The following is an 8,376-nucleotide window of genomic DNA, read 5'->3' as shown; positions in this document are numbered from 1 at the left end:
CTCCAAACAAAAGTTCCAACTGTGTCCCCATCATTATTTATTCATCTCCAGGCAGTAGAACTATTTCGAAATATTAAATGTACGATGTACTTAAAAATAAATCCTTTTCATATTTTTAATCTGTCTTTTATTAACTTTAATGTATTTCATTATTAAATAAATAAACAAAACATCCTGAAAACTTTTACTGTGAAACACACGTTTTTACTCCATAAAACTTCAACAATTAACTTCATTAAATGTAAGCCCTTTCACAAAATTTTCCCCTGTTCAGCCCCCCCAAAATAAAATTCTAGATCCACCACTGCTCTACTCTACTAGCTCGAGACTGTTTTCATTGGTATAGTAGTGGTTATAGAGTAGAGTGAGAAGCGGTGGTGGGGAAGGCAAGTGGTAGACTACTATCCCACGGTGCTATCTCTAGCACTCTACTCTACTAAAAACTAGTACTCTACCATGAACGTTTTCATTGGGAGAATTATTTACGAGATAGTTAGTACTTGCCCAGGGAACTCTACCACTAACTCTACTAATGAAAACCAGGCTTCAAGGATCCTCCGCATTACCTATTCTTATTTTCTGTTCTCTGATACAAGGTTGAAAAATGGCTGTTTATGAATGATAAACGTCTCGCTATCGATTTACTGGAGGGAATGAGTTTCTTAGAACATGCAATTAAATCTATCTGAATTAAAATTGTTTGTTCTATTCTAATCTATATTCTCAGATTGTGATTTGGTGTAGAAAATTGAAATGGACATAACCTATGTATATTTGGACAATTTGAAACTAAATTAGGAAATTGAAAAAGTTTTGGGCAATAGCCTGTTTTTTCTTTTCCGATCATTGTATTGTTTGTGCTAACCTAATGAATAAATAAATAAATTTGACTCACCCATGTACAAAAGGGATCTTAAGCTGCGTACACATATTCGCGCTTCCAACCCGCACCGAGCACGCTCCTCCCTCGTACCGCCCTCGTACCACCATCGAACCACAGTCGCTCCTCCCACGCACCCATCATGAACGTTACGGAAGATGTTAGATCTTCTCGCGTTCCCCGGTCGAACGACTCTTGCTCGCCGGTCGATCATCAATCGCTATGCTGGAGTGACGTTCGGTTGCGGAGCAGAGCGAAAGTCTGTACGCACCTTTACTTTTACTAGAATGGAATCTCGATAATTTGATTGTATGGGAGGAGATGCCATGTTATTTCTCCATAATTAGAAAGAATGAGACACTGATAATGTCAATACCACGATACAGGTAGTGGTAGAATTGACAACTTCAGTGTCCTATACTTTTTCAGAATGTTATCTATTTTTAATACTATCAAACACATAACCACACAGATATGAAGCATCTCACTAAATATCTGTGATTGTTTTGACATTAAAATTCAAATATCTTTATAATATTTTGGCAGTTGAATTCCCATAATCGAGATCAGATTTTTGTTTAATACAATAATTATATTTCCTTACTTGATAAAAAGCTTAAGAATCAAATATATCGCACAGTTATTGAACCTATCTTGCTGTATGGAAGTGAAAGCTGGCCAATGAGGCCATGTCATGAAAACAAGATAAGGACAGTTGAAATTAAGTGCCATAGGAAAGACAAGAAGGGATAGAGTAAGGGAAGAAATGGGCTTGAGAGATGTCAGTGAAAGGATAGAAATGAGGCAGTTGGACTGGTAAGGACATGTACAGCGAATGGGGGATAATTGCAAAACAAAACAGAATGTTAGTGAGAGAGTGAAAGGAAGGATAGCAGTGGGACGTCCAATATTCATATGAGGAGATAGGACAGAGAAGAGGAAATACTGTTTCATGGAGGAAATGAGAAATGGAGGAATCGAACAGATGTTTTAATGTTTACATGAGTATAATTAATTGTGGATTTGAGTGAAATTTTTGCGATTGTGAAGGAAGATTTTTGTTTTGATTTGGAAATTAATTAATCTGATAAATTCGAAATTGTAGTAGATACATTTTTTTGGACTCAAAATAGTGTATGAATTAAGTTATTATTCTCACATAACCTCTAGACTGTGTATTCCAAATTAAGGTTTAAAACCTTGAGTTATGGGCGAATGCCTGTTGTTTTTACCTGGATTGTATTTGTATATGATTAAATAAATAAATGAAATGGACTGAGACTAACCCAACGCTTTAAAGGCACACTGGGGAGAGGCAAATGAGAAGAAGAATATTACATTTCCTTATTGTTGAATTACTGTATATTTCCATTGTGCATATATGTGAAGTTTATCACATTGGATCAATCTGAGTAAATTTTAGTTGAATTTTAAAGCTTTTAAAACCATTTCCAGACCAGTAGCAATTGTATTTCCATAAGCTTTCAGGTTATTCAATCTATCTGTTCAAGGTATTTGTGAACTGTGAACAGTTCATTTTTTTCGTATTGAGGATGGTGTCCCTACAAGAATTTTGCTTGTCCGTGGGTTATAGAAATTGAATAAGTGCTTGGGTGATGGATGAGATGATCAGACAGACGTTTATGCCTAGCGGCGGGACTCGAACCCATGAGCTGGCAGTGCTAGCAGACTGAAGGGTTCAATGTCTTGCGACTCTCAAATTATTGAGATCTCTTGCGTTGAATTGTATATTTGTTCATGTCATGTATATGACAATATTGTATATCAGGTCATGTCAGAGGCACTGAAATTGATCAGTTGCGACCTGAAAACTCTGACACCAGACCTGAGCCAGCCAGGTCACTTGATATTATTTTTTTTATTGTATATTTAATTGTATTCTATTGTATATTTCTATTGTATATTGGATTAGCTAAAAATTATTTAAAATAGTATAACTTGTCGATCGGAGAACTCCTCATTTTTATAATATTTAGGCAGTTGAATTCCCATAATCGAGATCAGATTTTTGTTTAATACAATAATTATATTTCCTCACTTGATAAAAAGCTTAATAATCAAATATATCGGACAGTTATTGAACCTATCTTGCTGTATGGAAGTGAAAGCTGGCCAATGAGGCCATGTCATGAAAACAAGATAAGGACAGTTGAAATTAAGTGCCATAGGAAAGACAAGAAGGGATAGAGTAAGGGAAGAAATGGGCATGAGAGATGTCAGTGAAAGGATAGAAATGAGGCAGTTGGACTGGTAAGGACATGTACAGCGAATGGGGGATAATTGCAAAACAAAACAGAATGTTAATGAGAGAGTGAAAGGAAGGATAGCAGTGGGACGTCCAAGGTATTCATTCATATGAGGAGATAGGACAGAGAAGATGAAATACTGTTCCAGAGATGAAGAGAATGGCGATGGATAGGGAATCATGGAGGAAATGAGAAATGGAGGAATCGAACAGATGTCTTAATGTTTACATGAGTATAATTAATTGTGGATTTGAGTGAAATTTTTCGATTGTGAAGGAAGATGTTTGTTTTGATTTGGAAATTAATTAATCTGATAAATTCGAAATTGTAGTAGATACATTTTTTTGGACTCAAAATAGTGTATGAATTAAGTTATTATTCTTACATAACCTCTAGACTGTGTATTCCAAATTAAGGTTTAAAACCTTGAGTTATGGGCGAATGCCTGTTGTTTTTACCTGGATTGTATTTGTATATGATTAAATAAATAAATGAAATGGACTGAGACTAACCCAACGCTTTAAAGGCACACTGGGGAGAGGCAAATGAGAAGAAGAATATTACATTTCCTTATTGTTGAATTACTGTATATTTCCATTGTGCATATATGTGAAGTTTATCACATTGGATCAATCTGAGTAAATTTTAGTTGAATTTTGAAGCTTTTAAAACCATTTCCAGACCAGTAGCAATTGTATTTCCATAAGCTTTCAGGTTATTCAATCTATCTGTTCAAGGTATTTGTGAACTGTGAACAGTTCATTTTTTTCGTATTGAGGATGGTGTCCCTACAAGAATTTTGCTTGTCCGTGGGTTATAGAAATTGAATAAGTGCTTGGGTGATAGATGAGATGATCAGACAGATGTTTATGCCTAGCGGCGGGACTCGAACCCATGAGCTGGCAGTGCTAGCAGACTGAAGGGTTCAATGTCTTGCGACCCTCAAATTATTGAGATCTCTTGCGTTGAATTGTATATTTGTTCATGTCATGTATATGACAATATTGTATATCAGGTCATGTCAGAGGCACTGAAATTGATCAGTTGCGACCTGAAAACTCTGACACCAGACCTGAGCCAGCCAGGTCATTCGATATTATTTTTTTTATTGTATATTTAATTGTTTAATAGTGTTTAATAGTATTTCAGCAATAGTATACATAGTTATAGTAGTGTCGTTTAGTGTAGTTTAGTGTCGTTCACTATATTCAATAGAACAATAGGTTTGCTTACGCAGGAAAAATAGAGCCGGCTGTGAGTGGAAGTAGTACGCATGTGCGCGCTCGCGTCCGTACGTTCGCGTCGCCTGCCGCGGTCGGTCACCTCGCGAAAAACCAACTGGCGAGAAAAAACTGCTGAGCCGTCGTAATAGTTATATTAATCAGAATAATGAATGGAAAGGAATGGAAACTAGTTAAACCTTCGACTTTCTTAATTCCAGAATTTGAAGAAGTTGAAGATAATAGCTGCAATTCATCACCACCACCATCAATCACCATGAATGAAGGAGATACATCACCAGAAAAATTCATTCAACCAGACCAGCTTAAAACTCCGGCAGAGCAAATACTATATAATGCATGGAAGGAAGCTGACAATAGGATGCGAGTAGCAGAAAGTAAAAACAACATGTTTGAAAAAAAACTGGAAGAACTTCAAATCAAGCTGTGTCAGTTAGAGAGCGCTAATTTCAACTCGGCCCCTGCAGCTTCCAACAATTTGAAAGTTGTAGAGAGTGGTAAGTCGGATCAACACCAATCAACAACAATTAAGAAAAATCAACCAAAAGGTGGAAAATCTGATAATGTTAAAAATGCATCACGTAGTACTAGTTACTGTACAGATGAGGAGGAACTTGCCAAGGAGACGGAGTGGGTGAGAGTGAAAAATGGGAGATCTAAGAAGAGGAAGCTGAATACTTCACTTTCGCCTCCATCACAAGAAAAATCACCTCCACTCTATTCAAGAAATAAGCGAAATGCTTCTTCAAATAAAGAGAATAAATCGAAAGATGACACTGGACATGAACAGTTTTCCACCAACAATCAACAGTCAAATAAAATTTTGAAACCACCACCCATCATATTATACAATATTAAAAATTATCAAGTTATCTATAAGATTCTAAATAAAAAATGGAGAAAAATTCTTACAAGGTGACTTTACTGAATAATGATAGTCTAAAACTCAATGTTAACACAGAAGAGAATTACAGATTAGCTACGGCAGTGCTGAACGAAGAAAATATGAATTGGTCTTCGTTTGAAAACAAACAAACTAGACCTATTAGAGTAATTGTTAAGAAATTGCATAGCACTTGCGATCCAGGTGATATAAAGGAAGAACTTCAAGAGAAAGGATTTAAAATTCTGGATGTTGTAAACATACTGCAGTGGAAGACTAAAGAACCACTTCCAATTTTCATGCTCACTTTTGATAATTCAGAGAATATAAATAAAATTTATGAAATCCATGCAATCATGGGCATGAAAATTGAGGTTGTGCCAATTAAGAAGCCGAAATTCCTACCCCAATGCAAAAATTGCCAAGCCTGGGGGCATACTAAAAAATATTGTAGGAAAGATCCCAGGTGTGTGAAATGTGCCGGTCCCCACCTTACCACCAGCTGTACAAAGCCAAAAGAAGAAAAAGCAAAGTGCTACAATTGTGGAATGGAACATCCAGCTAATTATAGAGGGTGTCTAGTGGCACAAGAACTGCAAGCACTTCGGAATAAGAAGAAACAACCAAAAACCAATGAGGGAAATAAAACTACTGTGCCTCAAAGGGTATTAAGAGATGCTCGAGTTATTGAGAATCAGTCTTATTCGGATAGAGTAAAACAAGTCCCAGTTAACAAAATGAATGAGAAAACCCAACTTATATCGCAGAGCTTAGGTGAAGATTTAGGATTGAATATAGCCTCTCAACTCCAATTAATTCTTGAAAAGCTAGTTAGGCAGGAGCAATTCAATAAAACAATTCTTTCTAGACTAGAAAAACTAGAAAATACTACAGTGAAAGAAAGCACTTACAAGAAATATGGAAGGTAGATTTAGAATAATGACATGGAACGCCAACGGTCTATTACAGCATAAAGATGATCTATTGGCAATTCTAATTGAACAAAAAATTGATGTTTGCCTAATTTCAGAAACACATTTCACAAAGCAATCATATTTGAAAATGAGAGGTTACAAAATATATCATGCAGTACATCCCCAGAACAGTGCTCGTGGAGGAAGTGCGGTGATGGTTAAAGAAGAATTAATTCATCATGAGTATAAGAAAATAGAATTGCAAGAGTTCCAGTCGATTTCTGTAAAAGTGAAACTTACATGCCATTCGAGTGGAATGATAACGATCGCAGCTGTCTACTGCCCTCCTCGATTCAGCTTAAAGAAACCAGATTACTGTGATTTTTTAAGAAATTTCACAGGAAAATTCATCATCGGTGGAGACTTCAACTCGAAGAATACTAGATGGGGCTCGAGACTAACCACAACCAAAGGGAAGGAGTTACAACTGGCCGTTGATGAATACAACTGCGAAGTACATTCGACAAGGAAGCCAACTTACTGGCCAACAGATAGAGCTAAGATCCCAGACCTGTTAGACTTCTTCATCACAAAGTACATATCACCCAACACTATAGAGGTTGAGGAAGAATTTGATCTTAACTCCGATCATTCACCAATTGTCCTTACAATCCATAGCTCTGCTGTGAAAAAACCCGGAGCACCACAACTAATAAATAAATATACAGACATAGAATCATTAAAGCACATGATAGAAAATAAAATTGATTTAGACACATCTCTACAAACGACTGAAGAGCTGGAAAATGAAGTACAAGAGTTTGTAACGAGCATTCAACAATCTGCATGGGAAAACACTCCCCCACTTCAGAGTAAAATTAAAGGTAATTGCTACCCCCAAGTAGTAAGAGAGCTGATAGCAGAAAGAAGAAGAACTAGAAGAATCTGGCAAACGACAAGAGATCCAAGAAGTAAAATAGAACTGAATAGAATTACACAGAACTTGAGAGGAGCAATACATGAAATAAAACAGCAAGAGATTAACACTTACCTGGAGGAACTAAGTAATGAGGCCAGTACCAACTACTCACTATGGAGAGCGACAAAGAAAATAAAGAGACCAGTGGAACAAGTGGCACCAATAAGAAAAGAAGATGGAACATGGGCTCACAGCAGTAAGGAAAAAGTGGTTTTGTTTGCAAACCATCTTGAGAAAACATTTACTCCTCATGATGATAGAGTGCTCAATGATGGAATAAATGTAATCATACAGCCAAGACTTTTGGATAATATCCCTCCAACATCGCCAAGAGAAGTTAAAAAAGAAATAAATAATATGGCAAAGAAGAAATCACCCGGATATGACCTCATAACAGGAGAAATACTTCAACATCTTCCTAGAAAAGCAATTGTGAAATTGAGTCATATTTTCAATGCAGCTTTCCGTTTAAAGTACGTGCCAAGTTTATGGAAAGTAGCCGAAGTTATAATGCTACCTAAGCCCGGAAAGTCACTAAATGAAGTAACCTCTTATAGACCAATATCACTCTTACCGGTACTATCAAAACTTTTTGAAAGATTACTGTTGGCAAGATTAAAACCAATTCTACAGGATAAACAACTTATACCTTCTCACCAGTTTGGATTCCGTAGTAAACATTCAACAATTGATCAAGTACACAGACTAACAGATGTAATAGAAAGATGCCTTGAGGAGAAAAAGGTATGTTCTACTGTCTTCTTGGATATTGCCCAAGCTTTCGACAAGGTTTGGCATGAAGGCTTGTGCCATAAATTAGAACAAGTCCTACCCGCAGCATATAGCCAATTATTGAAGTCCTACCTGGACGAGAGATATTTCAGAGTGAAGCTGGATGATGAATATTCTACACTAAGGCAAATTGAAGCTGGTGTTAGTGATAGTGAAATGTTCATCCCTTCAAACCAAACAAATTATTATTGGCCTACTAACTTGATTGTATGAAACTATTTTATAGGATACAAACTAGACTAAGTAATTGTAGTCAAAAACTAGACAAACTGAATCATAGGATGAGGTTTGAAAAAGTCATTTAGTAAAATTAGGATAAAATAAATAGCTTATTAGTCTCAGACTAGGTGCTAATTTTTAAATAAATAAAAAAAAAATATATATTTAATTGTATTCTATTGTATATTTCTATTGTATATT

This window comes from Nilaparvata lugens, chromosome Y (genome assembly GCF_014356525.2).
Source record: "Nilaparvata lugens isolate BPH chromosome Y, ASM1435652v1, whole genome shotgun sequence".
NCBI classification, from domain to species: domain Eukaryota; kingdom Metazoa; phylum Arthropoda; class Insecta; order Hemiptera; family Delphacidae; genus Nilaparvata; species Nilaparvata lugens.
This window is presented reverse-complemented; position numbering follows the sequence as displayed.